Source organism: Bufo bufo, chromosome 4 (assembly GCF_905171765.1).
Source record: "Bufo bufo chromosome 4, aBufBuf1.1, whole genome shotgun sequence".
Taxonomy (NCBI): domain Eukaryota; kingdom Metazoa; phylum Chordata; class Amphibia; order Anura; family Bufonidae; genus Bufo; species Bufo bufo.
The window spans coordinates 43,963,656-43,980,892 of record NC_053392.1 but is presented as its reverse complement, the minus strand read 5'-3'; positions in this window follow the sequence as shown (position 1 = coordinate 43,980,892).

The following is a 17,237-nucleotide window of genomic DNA, read 5'->3' as shown; positions in this document are numbered from 1 at the left end:
GCATGTCCGCTAAAGGAATCCGCACCGTCGCATTTACAATCACGAAATTTGGCACACAGGTACATCAGGTGTCCGGGAAGGTTCTAGACTGGTTCTCAGCTCCCTAGAACGTACCGTTCCTAAAATATTCCCCAAAAATGTATTCGCCAATAGAAGCCTGGACCCTTATCAGCCAACAGAAGCTTGCAGGCCCTTAGTCTCCACATACACACAGTTTTACACCAGGTTTCCATAACAACCCACCATTTTTCTTCACTGCTGTAGGTCAACTTTAAAGTGGCAGGGCGCTGTGGATGACACTGTTAAGGGAGCAGAGTGCTGTTGACGTCACTGTTAAGGGGGCAGGTAGGGTGGGCATTCATGCCACCCTCAAAAGATGGGCTTAAATAACCCGCCCCCAGGTCCCATTAGGCCATGCCGCCGATCTGGTTAGGCCACACACTATCCCACCCACAGCCAACGGGGATTGGAAAAATGAAGGTTAAAAATCTACTTCTGTCAGCTGCAGGGGTAGCTCACGCTCAAACAGCATAGTGCTGCTATCTGAGAGTGAGCTGTTCAAAAGGACATCCCTGTGTCCGTCCAGGCCCTGCGCCCTAGGGGCAGGCTGCTGTGGAGGTCACTGTTTAGGGGGCGGGGTGTTGTGGAAATCACTGTTAAGGAGATGGGGTACTGTGGAGGTCACTAATAAAGGGGTGGTCGCTGTGGAGGTCACTGTTAAAGAGGCGGGCTTCTGTGAAGGTCACTGTTAAGGGTAGGGTGGCCAGACGTCCGGTTTTAGGCCAGACAGTCCGGTTTTCAGGCTCCCTGTCCTCCGTCCGGCACAGTGCCAGGACGGACACAGGGATGTCCTCCTTTTCAGTAGCTCATGCTCAGACAGCAGCACTGCGCTGTCTGAGCGTGAGCTGCAGCAACGGACTGAGTCTTCTCTCACCCCCAGTCAGTCACTAGAGCCACAGACATTGCTCCCTGTGGCTGACTGAGGGGGGGAGAAGCGCATCGGGCTGCCCCAGCTCACCTTCAATTCACAAAGTTCTTCCCTCTCCTCCCCTGTGTTTTATGGCTAGTGGTGGGGGCGTGGCTTCATGGATGCAGGGGCGTGGCTTCATGTGGCTTGGAGGCGTGGTTTGGGGCATTGTGGGCGTGGTTTGGGGCGTGGTCGGTGAGGTCTGTCTTTCTAGGGTGAAGCCAGTGGCCACCCTAGTTAAGGGGCGGGATGCTGTGGAGGTCACTGTTAAAGGGGCGGGCGCTATGAAGGTCTTTGTTAAAGGGGAGAGCGCTGTGGATGGTACTGTTAAGGGGCAGGCCACTGTGGAGGTCACTGTTAAAGGGGTGGGCACTGTGGAGGTTTACTGTTAAGGGAGGAGGGGACTGTGAAGGCCACTATTAAAGGGGCAGCGGGGTACTGTAGGGTCACTGTTAAGGCAGCGGGGTACAGCAAAGGTCACTGTTAAGGGAGCAGGGTACTATGGCAGTCACTGTTAAAGGGGCAGGCTGCTGTGAAGGTCAAAGTTAAGGGGGTGGGCTGCTGTGGAAGTCCCATTTTAAGGAGACAGGGCAATGTCGGGGGGGGTCAGTGTTAAGGGGTGGGGGGCTGTGGAGGTCACTGTTAACCCCTTAAGGACTTAGGATGTAGCGGTACATCCTGTTTCCCGAGTCCTTAAGGACCCTTGACGTACCGGTACGTCATGTGTTGTTCCGATCACCGCCGCCCGGTGGGCGGTGATCGGAACCCGGTGCCTGTTCAAATCATTGAGCAGGCACCTTGGCTAAATGCGCGGGGGGGGTCCCGTGTCAATTCAGACCTGCGGTTTGCGGATTTTACCTGTGCTTGCGGCGGTGATCGGGCGTGCCATCGGGTCCCCATGCGGCTGTAGGGGGGACCCGATGGCATGGAAGGCAGCGCGATGCCTAAGGAAGGCATCGCGCTGCCTAAGGAAGGCATCGCGCTGCCTTCCGGTGACGAGCCTGTGAGATCCAGCCCCCTGGATCTCACAGGCCAGAAGCTGTATGAGTAATACACACAGTATTACTCATACAGCCAATGCATTCCAATACAGAAGTATTGGAATGCATTGTAAAGGATTAGACCCCCAAAAGTTCAAGTCCCAAAGTGGGACAAAAAAAAAAAAGTGAAAAGAAAGTTGAAAAAATAAAGTTTCCCCCCCAAAAAATTAAAAGTTTCAAGTAAAAATAAACAAAAACGTCATTTTCCCCAAATATTGTTAAAAAAAATTGGTAAAAAATAGGGGGAAAAAAAAGTATACATATTAGGTATAGCCGCGTCCGTATCGACCAGTTCTATAAACATATCACATGACCTAACCCCTCAGATGAACACCGTAAAAAATAAAAAATAAAAACTGTTCTAAATAAACAATTTTTTGTTACCTTACATCACAAAAAGTACAACAGCAAGCGATCAAAAAGGCGTTTGCCCACCAAAATAGAACCAATCTAACCGTCACCTCCAACCTGCAAAAAATGAGCCCCTACCTGAGACAATCGCCCAAAAAAAAACTATGGCTCAGAATAGGGAGACAACATAACTTACATAAATAAAAAAAAAGTATACATATTTGGTATCGCCACGTTCATATCGACCGGCTATATAAAAATATCACATAACCTAACCCCTCAGATGAACACCGTAAAAAATTAAAAATAAAAACTGCAAAATAAACCATTTTTTGTCACCTTACATCACAAAAAGTGTAATAGCAAGCAATCAAAAAGTCATATGCACCCCAAAATAGTGCCAATCAAACCATCACCTCATCCCGCAAAAAATGAGCCCCTACCTGAGACAATTGCCCAAAAACTGAAAAAACTATGGCTCTCAGAATATGGAGACACTAAAACATGTTTTTTTTTTTTTTTTTTAATGATATTATTGTGTAAAACTTACTGAAGGGTTATATTACAGTCCAAAGTCTATTTCTTATATAAGCTTATATTTCATCACTATCTATACATTAATACATCATCACGTAACACATAGGGGGTAAAGAGTTCTTGGAAAACTATTTCATAAGAGCTAAGTGTTTTTGCTCACATATAGCCTTGGACTCTGATAAAAGCTAAGATAACTGAAATGTGTAGCTGGCTAAGACGTGTGTTACTTTGTAATTGGTTAACTTAAACATCATGTCATTAGATTAGGACTATATATGTCTCACAAGATCAATAAAAACTTAGAGTGACTTTGAACAACACCAGAAGTGTGTCTTGTGTCAACGTTGCTCTCTCTGGCGCCAGATAAGAATCAAATCAAGCTGAATACTGAAGTCTTGTACCAGGGGTACAAATCAGAGGGAAAGAAAAGAATATTCCTTACAATTTGGGGGCTCGTGTCCGGGATTGAGAAGGTTATCCTCGGGTCTGGTGAGAAGAGACAGCAATTTTGTCCTCTGGCCGATCCAAGGGCACTGGCCACGTCTCGATTCAAGTAAGTACATAAGGGACCCTTAGATAGACTTTGAGCGAAGTACTGTGTCAGGGATACAGTAAGCATAACTCAGGGAGTTTTGCCTTAGGACTCAGGGAAGTCCAGTAACAAGGAAAGTGCACTTCAGAGGGCTCAGGGAGCCCCGTAAAAGATCTGTTCCGGGAACAGAAAGGACTCAGGGAAGTCCAGTAACAAGGAAAGTGCACTTCAGAGGGCTCAGGGAGTCCCGTAAAAAATCTGTTCAGGGAACAGAAGGTTTTACAGCTTGATTTGATTCTTTCTAAGATAATTGTAGAAGTTTTGCATGATAAGTTGTTTGATAATTGTAGAAGTTTTGCATGAGAAGTTGTTTTGTCTAACACAGTTATATAAGGGGAAGTGACAGGCTGGGTCGTAAGTGTACAGCTGTCGTCCCAAGACTAACATTCTGTTTTGTTTTTTGCTATTACTGTTTTAAATTCTTTTTGTAAGAAAATAAGTTTTGATAATGGGTAGTCAAAAATCTAAGACAGAATACCCTAAACCAGAACCAGGACAAACATGTAAACAATATGTTGCCCAAGTCAGTCCTACAAAGTATTACCTTGTTAACCCATGGGTAGATAATTTGGCAGGGTGGACAGAGGCAATGGAAGCGGTAGACCCCTTTCCCAGGGAAGGAGACAATAGCATATATCACATGGACATGGTCAAGGGTCTATGCTTAGGCGACACTGCCGCCTGACCGTATTTTGAACCTGACCCTTCATGGGATATGGATTATATGCAGAAAGGAGATAGAAGAACACATGATAGAGGTATTTAAACAAAAGTCTTCACTCCCAGTAGTCGTAGCATGTAAGCAAAAACCCTCAGAAAGCGTTACTGATTTCTGGAGGAGATTTATGGATTGCTGGAAATTGGAGGCAGGGCTACCGGTTCTCCAGAATGATAGTCTAATTATTTCCACATTTATTAACAATCTATCTGATAGGCTAATGCTTACAGTAAAACAGAACGTCTCCACGTGGACTTCAGACAGCATAGATCAATTTGAAAAACACCTTTATGAAAAAGAAACCGCAGGGTGTTTCGACATTAGCAAATCCACTGCCCCCACACATGCGTATGCAGGAAACAGAATGTTATAGAGAAAGTGTGGCCCCGGACAGCAGGTTACCCGGCTGGCAACAGGGATGAAAATCTGTAAGAATCTGTGAAGCTAGAGCTTACAGACTGTGTACATCAGAACTCTGATGGTGAAGGGGGGGTTCTGGTGAGTGAGAAAACAGAGCAGTGTCAGGAAGTTAATTGATGGCAAGGAAAAAAGTGCCCCGGTGTCTGCAATCAGAAAGGGCTTGTGTTAAATGTTCAGAAATGAACTGGTTAAGTTTTATTGCCCTAATGATATGTGTGTGTTTAAATAGGGACGATCCATAGCCCTAGCATTAGAGATTACAGCAGTAAAAGATGGTCAGTTAATGGATAAGAATTGTATGTATCTAGTGTGAGCTACAGAGATTCACTTCCTCCGCCTTCACACAAAAAAAAATCCTGAGATAAGGGAAGCGGGCAGGGAATCATGCAGAGTAAGTGATGTGTAATATATTATACAAGATGAAGAATTGTTCAATAATTTTCTTTCCCAAGCAGTGTAATGTGGGAATCCAGCTTTTACCAAAATGACTGTATGATTATAACATGTATATTGTCTTCTTATAAGAGTTGATTAATCACAGAGTGAAGACCAGAAGACATTGGAAAACGCAGCACAAACAGTGACATACTCCATTAGCAATTCTGGGTGTGGTGTGGATATCTGTTTCCAGGAAAGCTGTGTTTGTCTGTGCTGCAAGTTTTGGAATGAAACAAAGAAATTGTGTGACTGGATTGGAAGATACATGATTCAGTGGAATGTGAATGGGTGTGGCTCTGAGTTGTAGTGGTGTTGAAAATGTAAGAAGACTGAGAGATGTTTTTAGCAGAGCTGTGTGTGCAATTCAGTTTTTATGTATGAGGGCGAGGTTATGAGCTGTTTGTGAAAATGAGTACATGAAAATGTGAATGCGTATGGAATACGGTATTTGTTTTCATATAATATGCGCATTGAGAATTTTATTTTATTTTTATTTTTCTTGGAAGTTTTTGGTTTTTATTGGTGCCAACAGCATTGATCAAGCTGTACATTTTTTTTATTGAAGTCAATGAAAAGTTTTTATGGGCCCTTTGTGTGTTCATGTCTGTATTGTCAGATCTGTTTGTTTCAATGTTTGCAGTTACGTGTTACATGTTAAGTGTTGAGCTTAACATCTGAGCTCTGTTCTTATGGGCAGCTGGGACACTAATGACAGACAGAAGGAGGACCACAGCGTCTGACTAAAAGGGGTGGACTTAGATGACTAAGAGTGGGAGGAAGGAGGATCTGAGCCTTCTATGTGAATTAATGGGGTTTTGACAAAACCTTTCAAAACTGACTCACTACCACTCGAGACCATGGACAGGGAATACATCACAGATCATGTATTTAGCATTATACTAGATTGCCCAGTCAGCCTGTTAGGGAGAGATTTGTTCATTAAGCTTGACTTGCAAGTATCAGCAAAGAATCAGGGAATAAGAGTACACTCAGATCTCATTCCAATCTCTACACCAGTGCCACTGATTCTTGCAAACATACAGGACCACCCAGAACTTAATAACATTAACCCTGCATTATGGTCTTCAAATGAATATGACACAGGATTCATAGATTGCACACTTTACACAGCTACTGCGAAACCAGGCGTCATCTCAGTGTTCCAGAAACAATACCCGCTGTCAAAAGAGAAACTTGATGGACTTAGACCAATGATAGAAGAATTCCTACAAAAGGGAATCCTGGAAGAGGTGATTTTACCCTACAGCACGCCCGTGAATCCAGTGACAAAGGCAGACGGTACTACCCGCTTTGTACAGGATTTAGGGGCCATCAACAATGTCATTGTGCCTATAGCCCCTGTTGTACCTCATGTTACTTAATTATTATCTGCCATTCCAGCAGACGCTGTTTGGTTCAGTGTGATAGATCTGAATGCATTCTTTTCTATCCCAGTTGATAAGATAACCAGACTACTTTTTGCTTTTTCCTTTGACTGACGTCAACTGACCTGGTGCAGACCCCAGGGATATGCTGATTCACCTGTAGTGTACAGCATAGTCCTCCAAGCGATGTTAGAACCATGGTACCCCCCCAAGGTTCTGTGCTGCTGCAATATGTCGATGATTTATTACTGTGTAGCATGTCAGCGGAGGCCAGCATTCAGGATGGTTTATCACTGTTACAATGGTTGTCAGGATGTGGTCACTAAGTGACACTTAAGAAAATGCAATGGTGTAAAATGTAGGTTGAATACTTGGGCTTTGTCCTCACAAAAGGTGAACGGAGAATCAGCGCAGAAAGAGTCCAGTCTATTGCGGGTCTGGTCACCCCGCACACCAAGAAAGAAATGTTATTTTTCCTTGGTATGATAAACTACTGTAGACAATGGATTCCTGATTGCTCCTATTATGACAATGTTTTGAGGCAAGCCACTCTGGACGGAAATCCAGATTTGATTAAATGGTCTTCTGAAATGTACAATGCATTTGATTATCTGAAATGTTTACTCATGTCTAGTCCAGGGCTGGGCCTCCCTGACTATAATATGCCATTCCACATGTTTGCACGCCAAAATTGTAAAACCATGGCGGGTGTACTGACACAAGAAAACGGAGGCAAGTTGCGTCCTTGTGTATTTTTCTCAAAGGTAATGCCCACCCCTGTTCAAGGGATGCCGGCATGTCTGTGTTCTCTTGCAGCCTGTGCTATGATGGTAGAGTTGGCAACTCCTTTCACAATGTGACATTACACCATTTTGCACACCACTCATGATGTTGTAGGCCTACTCAAGGGCATCCGCACTCAACACAGCAGGCAGCTGAGATCATTGCACTCACTAGAGCATGTATTCTACATGCTGATAGACCTGTCACCATTTATACTGAGAGTAGGTACGCACATGGGGTAGTGTGGAACCATGGTATGATTTGGCAGAGGAGAGGATTCACGGCAGCAAATGGTAAGGATCATGTCTCACAGGGCAATGCGCTGGCAGATAAGGTGGCAAAATGAGTGGCCAAATGCAACCCCACAGGTTTGTGTAACCATTGGGAGATGCCATGTCTTGCACCTCCAACCCCTGAGATGTTGCAAATGCTTAATGATCTTCAAAGGTATGCCACTGATCAGGAACAGCAAGACTGGTGTTATCCAGTATTGCAGAAAAATCCTAAGACAGGATTAGTCTGCGAAGAGGGGAAGCTATGCATTCCCCAAGACAGTGCTTCCATCTTAATAGCACATTTACACGGAGTAGGACATAACAGCATTGAGATACTCATGGGAAGGCCTTTCCCCACCCCTTGGGCCCAATGATAGTGCAGGGAGGAGACCTTGATTTAATAAGGGAAGACTTTGTCACCAAATTGATACAGGTACTTAACAAAACTGAGGAAAAAAAGTTGCTTGTAAGTCTCCCTCTCTTCCACAGGAACCCACCCACCCATACAGGGTGGGGGATGAGGTGGTGGTCGAAACACTGAAGAAAGGAAGAGCTCAAGGTGATTTCGTATATGGCCCACCTACTACCGTGGTTGCAGTAATCAGAACAGCTGTGCTGACTGAACAATCTCCAATTTGGATCCACGCCACCCGAGTGAAGCTTGTGAGAGAAAGAGAGGAGGCAGGAACGGAGGCAGACAGCCTTGGCCTTAAAGAAGGACAGGAGGTACTAACGGGGGCAGACAGCCCTGAGCTCCAACGAGGCCCAGAGGTACTAACGGAGGCAGACAGCCTTGACCTCAAAGAAGATACAGAAGGGGTACTAACGGAGGCAGACAGCCTTGACCCCCAACGAGATGACGCATTCAGGAAATTCCTCGAGATGGCTGAGATGCAGTGCCTTAATAATTGCAATTTTGTGTCTCCTACTTACTGTCCCACGGCTGTGGAACAGACAGACATACCTGAAAACGGAATGCAGAGGGGAAGACAATCTGTGGAAGACAAAGGAGAACTTATGGCTGTACCTGGCCAAAACTCTGAACTTAACTGATTTCTGTCTCCGAACCACTTTATCTGCATCTAACATTTTGGAGACATGTCTGGTAGCAGTCCCCACCCCAGTAGATGTATGGACGGGGCTCCCACGTTCCCAATGGAATGACACTGATTTGCAGGATCATGATGTTAAATATGGATATGTAAATCCTTATCATGCTTGTTATAACTGTCCTACATATGAGACTCTGCAAAGTAATATTATAGAAATCTAGAAAGTTGTAAAAAGATAGTATCAGGAAAGAATATGCAATGTAATATTACAAAAACAGTACCATCCCTAGACAAACATGTACCTTTACCAACAGGATGGGTATTGGCCTGTGGAAATACTAGTTACACGTACATACCGGCCAATATTACAGAGGGACCCTGTACAATAGCTAGGTTGACATAAGCAATGATACCACTATTCCCAGCAATGCAGACACGACACACGAGAGATACTTCCCTACAGCTACCAGAAAATTGTGACTATAACGTGAATCTCATCTAGAATACATGAGTTTAGAGATGTCTTTGATAGGGGTACCAGGGTTGGCCATATATAACCACAGGACAATATCAAAACTTGCCTGTTTTATGGTAAAACAAATAAATGTCACTAGTGCAATTCTGCAAGATATGCTGCTGGATATACATAGAAACATAGAAACATAGAATGTGTCGGCAGATAAGAACCATTTGGCCCATCTAGTCTGCCCAATATACTGAATACTATGGATAGCCCCCGGCCCTATCTTATATGAAGGATGGCCTTATGCCTATCCCATGCATGCTTAAACCCCTTCACTGTATTTGCAGCTACCACTTCTGCAGGAAGGCTATTCCATGCATCCACTACTCTCTCAGTAAAGTAATACTTCCTTATATTACTTTTAAACCTTTGCCCCTCTAATTTAAAACTGTGTCCTCTTGTGGTAGTTTTTCTTCTTTTAAATATGCTCTCTTCCTTTACCGAGTTGATTCCCTTTATGTATTTAAAAGTTTCTATCATATCCCCTCTGTCTCTTCTTTCTTCCAAGCTATACATATTAAGGTCCTTTAACCTTTCCTGGTAAGTTTTATCCTGCAATCCATGTACCAGTTTAGTAGCTCTTCTCTGAACTCTCTCTAGAGTATCTATATCCTTCTGGAGATATGGCCTCCAGTACTGCGCACAATACTCCAAGTGAGGTCTCACCAGTGTTCTGTACAGCGGCATAAGCACTTCACTCTTTCTACTGCTTATACCTCTCCCTATACATCCAAGCATTCTGCTGGCATTTCGTGCTGCTCTATTACATTGTCTTCCCACCTTTAAGTCTTCTGAAATAATTACTCCTAAATCCCTTTCCTCAGATACTGAGGTCAGGACTGTGTCAAATATTCTATATTCTGCCCTTGGGTTTTTACGCCCCAGGTGCATTATCTTGCACTTATCCACATTAAATTTCAGTTTCCAGAGTTCTGACCATTCTTCTAGTTTTCCTAAATCCTTTTCCATTTGGCGTTTCCCTCCAGGAACATCAACCCTGTTACATATCTTTGTGTCATCAGCAAAAAGACAAACCTTACCAGCGAGGCCTTTTGCAATATCACTTATGAAGATATTAAACAAAATCGGTCCCAGTACAGATCCCTGTGGAACCCCACTGGTAACATTACCTTGTTTTGAATGTTCTCCATTGACTACAACCCTCTGTTGTCTGTCACTCAGCCACTGCCTAATCCACTCAACAATATGGGAGTCCATGCTCAATGACTGCAGTTTATTGATAAGTCTTCTATGTGGGACAGTGTCAAAAGCCTTACTAAAATCTAGATATGCGATGTCTACTGCACCTCCACCGTCTATTATTTTATTCACCCAGTCAAAAAAATCTATAAGATTTGTTTGACATGATCTCCCTGAAGTAAACCCATGTTGTTTTTCATCTTGCAATCCATGGGATTTTAGATGTTCCACAATCCTATCCTTTAATAGGGTTTCCATTAATTTGCCTACTATTGATGTCAGACTCACTGGTCTATAGTTGCTCGATTCCTCCCTACTACCTTTCTTGTGAATGGGCACGACATTTGCCAATTTTCAATCTTCCGGGACGACTCCTGTTACTAATGATTGGTTAAATAAATCTGTTAACGGTTTTGCCAGCTCACCACTAAGCTCTTTTAATAATTTTGGGTGTATCTCATCAGGCCCCTGTGACTTATCTGTCTTCACCTTAGACAGCAAACTTAGAACATCTTCCTCTGTAAAGATACATGCATCAAACGATTTAATAGTCATTCTTTCTAGTGGAGGTCCTTCTCCTTTTTCTTTTGTAAAAACTGAACAGAAGTATTCATTAAGGCAGTCGGCTAGCCCTTTATTCTCTTCTACATACCTTCCGTCCTTTGTTTTTAATTTAGTTATTCCTTGTTTTAATTTCCTTTTTTCATTTATATATCTGAAGAATGTCTTATCCCCTTTTTTCATAGACTGAGCTAGTTTTTCTTCTGCCTGCGCTTTAGAAGTTCTTATAACTTGCTTGGCCTCTCTCTGCCTAATCTTGTAGATTTCCTTATCTTCATTGCTCTGGGTTTTTTTATAATTACAAAATGCTAGCTTTTTATTTTTAATGATTTGGGCCACTTCTGCTGAGTACCACATTGGTCTCCTCCTTTTTTTGCTTTTACTGACGAGTCTAATGCAATTTTCTGTTGCCTTCAATAATGCACCTTTTAAGTAGTCCCATTTCTCCTGGACTCCATGTAATCCGTTCCAGTCTGATAAGGACTCATTTATGACTAATTTCATTTTTGAAAAGTCTGTTTTTCTAAAATCTAAAACTTTTGTTTTTGTGTGGTGGGACTCTTTCACAGTTCTTATATTAAACCACACTGACTGGTGATCACTAGATCCCAAGGTTTCGCCTACAATGACATCATATACCGAATCCCCGTTTGTGAATACCAAATCCAAAATGGCCTCCCTCCGGGTTGGCTCCTCAACCACTTGTTGTAGAGATAACCCCAGTAGGGAATTTAGAATATCTGTACTCCTGGTAGAACTTGCTATTTTGGTTTTCCAGTTTATATCTGGAAGATTGAAATCTCCCATAATGATAACTTCTCCTTTCATTGTCATTTTAGCTATTTCTTCAACTAGTAGATCATCTAGTTCTTTAACTTGACCAGGTGGTCTATATATCACACCTACACGAGTTACTGCATGGTTAGCAAACTGCAACGTAACCCAAACTGACTCTATGTTGGCCTCACCAACTTGTATTAGGTTAGATTTAATGCTATCTTTCACATACAGGGCCACTCCTCCTCCTTTCTTGCCTTCTCTGTCTCTTCTGTATAAAGAGTACCCTGGTATGGTTATGTCCCAGTCATTTCTTTCATTAAACCATGTCTCCGTAACAGCCACTAAATCTACATTCTCAGATGCCATTATTGACCCAAGTTCATTGATTTTTTTACCTAAACTGCGAGCATTTGTAGACAGGACTCTGAGCTTATCATTTCTTAACCTCTGTGCTTCTGACCTGTTCTGGCATTGTTTCGGGGGGCAATTGGACTCTTTTATTTTCACTCTTTTGCCCCCCCTTCCTAGTTTAAATACTCTTTCGCAAATTCTTGGAGCTGTTCACTAAGTACATTTGTTCCTTTGAGAGAAAGATGCAAACCATCTTTTTTGTACAGTTCCTTTCTATTCCAAGTAGAGCTATCATGAGAAACAAAGCCAAATCCTTGCTCTTGACACCATTTACCAAGCCATATGTTGAACTCCTTTATGCGCCTCTGCCTATCATTCTGAACATTATGCACAGGCAGAACTTCAGAAAATGAAATGGTGGATGCAAAATCCTGTACGTCATTACCAAGTGTGATAAAAGATTTTTTCACCTCTGACACTTCATTGCAAGCCAGGTCATTTGTCCCTAGATGGACAAGAACATCTACGTCCCCTTCCTGCTTTGCTTGCTTAACAATATTAATAATACGTCTTCTATCTCTTCTAGCAGTAGCCCCAGGGAGACATCTCACAAAACCATTTTCTTTAAGCTCCACACTTCTTATGATTGAATCACCCAGCAACAACTGCATCCTTTGAGACTTCACTTTATCTTTTTTGTTGCATACATTAGACATAGGAGTCGATGGTTTCTCACCCTCTGTGCTTGATTCCATATCCATGTTGTCCTTACATTCTGAGAGTGCTGCAAATGAATTATGGAGAACCACCGACTGTGGGACATGTCTTCTATCCACCACTCTAAGACTTCCAGAACCTACATTAACCCATCTGCCATTTCTGGGGGTCCTCTGTGGCAGTGGCATTGCAGCAGTCCTAGCTGGAGTTTGTTTAACAGATAATTTAAATATTTCAGCTTTCAAAAATGCAATTTCCTGCTGCAGTAAGGAGAACTGTCTACAGATCTGACAGCATCCGAATCTCCAAAGAGTGGAACATGAAATAAATGCACAACAATTCCTGCACTGAACCAAGTCTGCCATTTTAAAGAGGAGAAAAAAATAAAAAAATAAAAAAATAAATTTGTAACTTTAAATCAAACAAATCTTACCTTTTTTTTTTTGTATTGTTTCCACCTTCCAGCCTACCTCCTGACTATCTCCTGCAATATCTCTTTACTAGTACTTAATGTAGTACTTGAAGCTAGTACTTTCAGCTAATGAATACACAATCATATAAAAAGGCTATCTTGCAGAATAGGGCAACTATTGACTATTTATTGCTTCAACATGGTGTAGGATGCTCAGCGTTCGCAGGGATGTGTTGTTTCAATTTATCAGACCACTCCCGTGGAATAAAAGATAAAATAGGCCAACTAGAAGAGATGATAAAACATATAAAACAAGATGTTGACCAAGGATGGTGGGACTGGCTTTTTGGCTGGATACCTGACTTTGGTCAAATAAGATATGTTTTAGGAGTGGCACTCGCCGTGGTCGTGCAATAGTGTGTCTCTGCTGTTGTCTACAGTGTGTGCCCTCCCTTCTTACCATATGTAAAAATGTGGCCGAAAGAGGGGTACACTCAAAATTCATCTATACTCCGGTAGAGGTAAAAGAGGTAAACACAACCCCAACAAAGCCTGAGGATTATACTGCTGAAGGGTATATGGAATATCTAAAGGCTTACAAGCAAACTAAGGAAAAACAAGAAAGGAACAAAATGAAAAAAAAACACATTCTATAGAAATATGTAGATGGTTTTTAAGAGGGGATTGAAGGGTTATATTACAGTCCAAAGTTTATTTCTTATATAAGCTTATATTTCATCACTATCTATACATTAATACATCATCACGTAACACATAGGGGGTAAAGAGTTCTTGGAAAACAATTTCATAAGAGCTAAGTGTTTTTGCTCACATATAGCCTTGGACTCTGATAAAAGTTAAGATAACTGAAATGTGTAGCTGGCTAAGACGTGTGTTACTTTGTAATTAGTTAACTTAAACATCATGTCATTAGATTAGGACTATATATTTCTCACAAGATCAATAAAAACTTAGAGTGACTTTGAACAACACCAGAAGTGTGTCTTGTGTCAACGTTGCTCTCTCTGGCGCCAGATAAGAATCAAATCAAGCTGAATACTGAAGTCTTGTACCAGGGGTACAAATCAGAGGGAAAGAAAAGAATATTCCTTACACTTACATACAGTTGTGCTAAAAATTATTCAACCCCCACTGAAATTGAGTGTTTTGGCCAGTTTGACATTGATTTTGATCATTTCAGTCATCTTGTTTACAATTAAATCAAAGAGGCACTTGTAAGTCAGACAAATATAACATAACATTTATAATGAAATAACCACAAATGTCTTTTCTGTGCTCACATCATTATCAGTTTTATTCAACCCCCAAGTGACATTCAATCTTAGTACTTAGTACAACATCCTTTTCCAGTTATAACAGCTTTTAAACGTGAAGCATAGCTTGACACAAGTGTCTTGCAGCGATCTACGGGTATTTTCGCCCATTCTTCATGGGCAAAAGCCTCCAGTTCAGTCACATTCTTAGGCTTGCGCGCTGCAACAGCTTTCTTTAAGTCCCACCAGAGGTTCTCAATCGGATTTAAGTCTGGTGACTGTGATGGCCACTTCAAAATGTTCCAGCCTTTAATCTGCAACCATGCTCTAGTGGACTTGGAGGTATGCTTGGGATCATTGTCCTGTTCAAAAGGTCCAACGTCTCCCAAGCCTCAGGTTTGTGACGGACTGCATCACATTTTCATCCAATATCTCCTGGTACTGAAGAGAATTCATGGTACCTTGCACACGCTGAGGCTTCCCTGTACCTGTAGAAGCAAAACAGCCCCAAAGCATGATTGACCCCCCACCATGCTTCACAGTAGGCAAGGTGTTCTTTTCTTCATAGGCCTTGTTCTTCCTCCTCCAAATATAGCGTTGATCCATGGGCCCAAACAGTTCTAATTTTGTTTCATCAGTCCACAGAACACTATCCCAAAACTTTTGTGGTTTGTCCACATGACTTTTGGCATACTGCAGTCGACTCTTCTTATTCTTTGGAGACAGCAAGGGGGTGCGCCTGGGAGTTCTGGCATGGAGGCCTTCATTACGCAGTGTGCGCCTTATTGTCTGAGCTGAAACTTCAGTACCCACATCTGACAAATCTTTTTTCAGTTCCTCAGCAGTCACATGGGGACTTTTCTCCACTTTGCACTTCAGGTAGCGCACAGCATTCGAAGTCAGCATCTTCTTTCTGCCACGACCAGGTAGCGTTTGAACAGTGCCCTTTGCCTTGAATTTGCGAATGATGCTTCCTATGGTGTCTCTTGGTATGTTTAACATCTTTGCAATCTTCTTATAGCCATTGCCCTTCCTGTGAAGAGAAATCACATCTTCTCTTCCTGGACCATTCTCTTGACTTCACCATGTTTACACCAGTAAATGTCTAGAAGGAGCTGAGTATCACAGTCCTTTTAAATCTGCCTAATTGGTGCTTATTATGCTTGATTGCTGCTCCTTGACATCCACAGGTGTTTTCAATACCTGATCGAAAACACTTGAATGAACCTCTGTTCTTAAGAGTAGTAGTCTTTAAGGGGTTGAATAATTGTGTCAATGAAGAAATCACAAAAAAAAAACATTTAATACTGTATTACAAAAACAATTGATGTCATTTTAGTTGCATTTGGTTCTTTAAAAAGTCCTTGCAAGATTTCATTCTGAACACAATTACAAATGTACACTAAATTCCCTAAAACCCTTTACAGCATTGGGGGGTTGAATAATGCTGTAAATAAAAAAAATGTAAACATTAGGTATCGCCGCGTCCGTATCGACCGGCTGTCTGTATCGACCGGCTCTATAAAAATATCCCATGACCTAACCCCTCAGATGAACACTGTAAAAAATTTCAAATAAAAACTGTGCTAAATAAACCATTTTTTGTCACCTTACATCACAAAAAGTGTAATAGCAAGCAATCAAAAAGTCACACGCACCCCAAAATAGTGCCAATAAAATCGTCATCTCATCCCGCAAAAATCATACCCTACCCAAGGTAATCGCCCAAAAACTGAAAAAATTATGGCTCTCAGACTATGGAAACACTAAAACATGATTTTTTTTGCTTTAAAAAAGAAATCATTGTGTAAAACTTACATAAATAAAAAAACGTATACATATTAGGTATCGCCGCATCTGTGACAACCTGGTCTATAAAAATATCACATGATCTAACCTTGTCAGATGAATGTTGTAAATAACAAAAAATAAAAACCATGCCAAAACAGCTATTTCTTGTTATCTTGCCTCACAAAAAGTGTAATATAGAGCAACCAAAAATCATATGTACCCTAAACTAGTACCAACAATACTGCCACCCTACTCTAGGAGTGCATCAGGGGGGCTTCAAATGGGACATGGTGTAAAAAAAAACAGTCAGCAAAACCTGCCTTCCAAAAACTGTATGGCATTCCTTTCCTTCTGCGACCTGCCGTGTGCCCGTACAGCAGTTTACGACCACATATGGGGTGTTTCTGTAAACTACAGAATCTGGGCCATAAATATTGAGTTTGGTTTGGCTGTTAACCCTTGCTTTGTAACTGGAAAAAAATTATTAAAATGGAAAATCTGCCAAAAAAGTGAAATTTTGAAATTGTATCTCTATTTTCCATTAATTCTTGTGGAACACCTAAAGGGTTAACAAAGTTTGTAAAATCAGTTTTGAATACCTTGAGGGGTGAAGTTTATAGAATGGGGTCATTTTTGGGTGGTTTCTATTATGTAAGCCTCGCAAAGTTAATTCAGACCTGAACTGGTCCCTAAAAATTGGGTTTTAGAAAATTTCTGAAAAATTTCAAGATTTGCTTCTAAACTTCTAAGCCTTGTAACATCCCCAAATAATAAAATATCATTCCCAAAATTATCCAAACATGAAGTATGACATTTTGAAATTGTATCTCTATTTTCCATTAATTCTTGTGAAACACCTAAAGGGTTAACAAAGTTTGTCAAATTAGTTTTGAATACCTTGAGGGGTGTAGTTTCTTAGATAGGGTCACTTTTATGGAGTTTCTACTCTAGGGGTGCATCAGGGGGGCTTCAAATGGGACATGGTGTAAAAAAAAACAGTCCAGCAAAACCTGCCTTCTAAAAACCGTATGGCATTCCTTTCCTTCTGCGCCCTGCCGTGTGCCCGTACA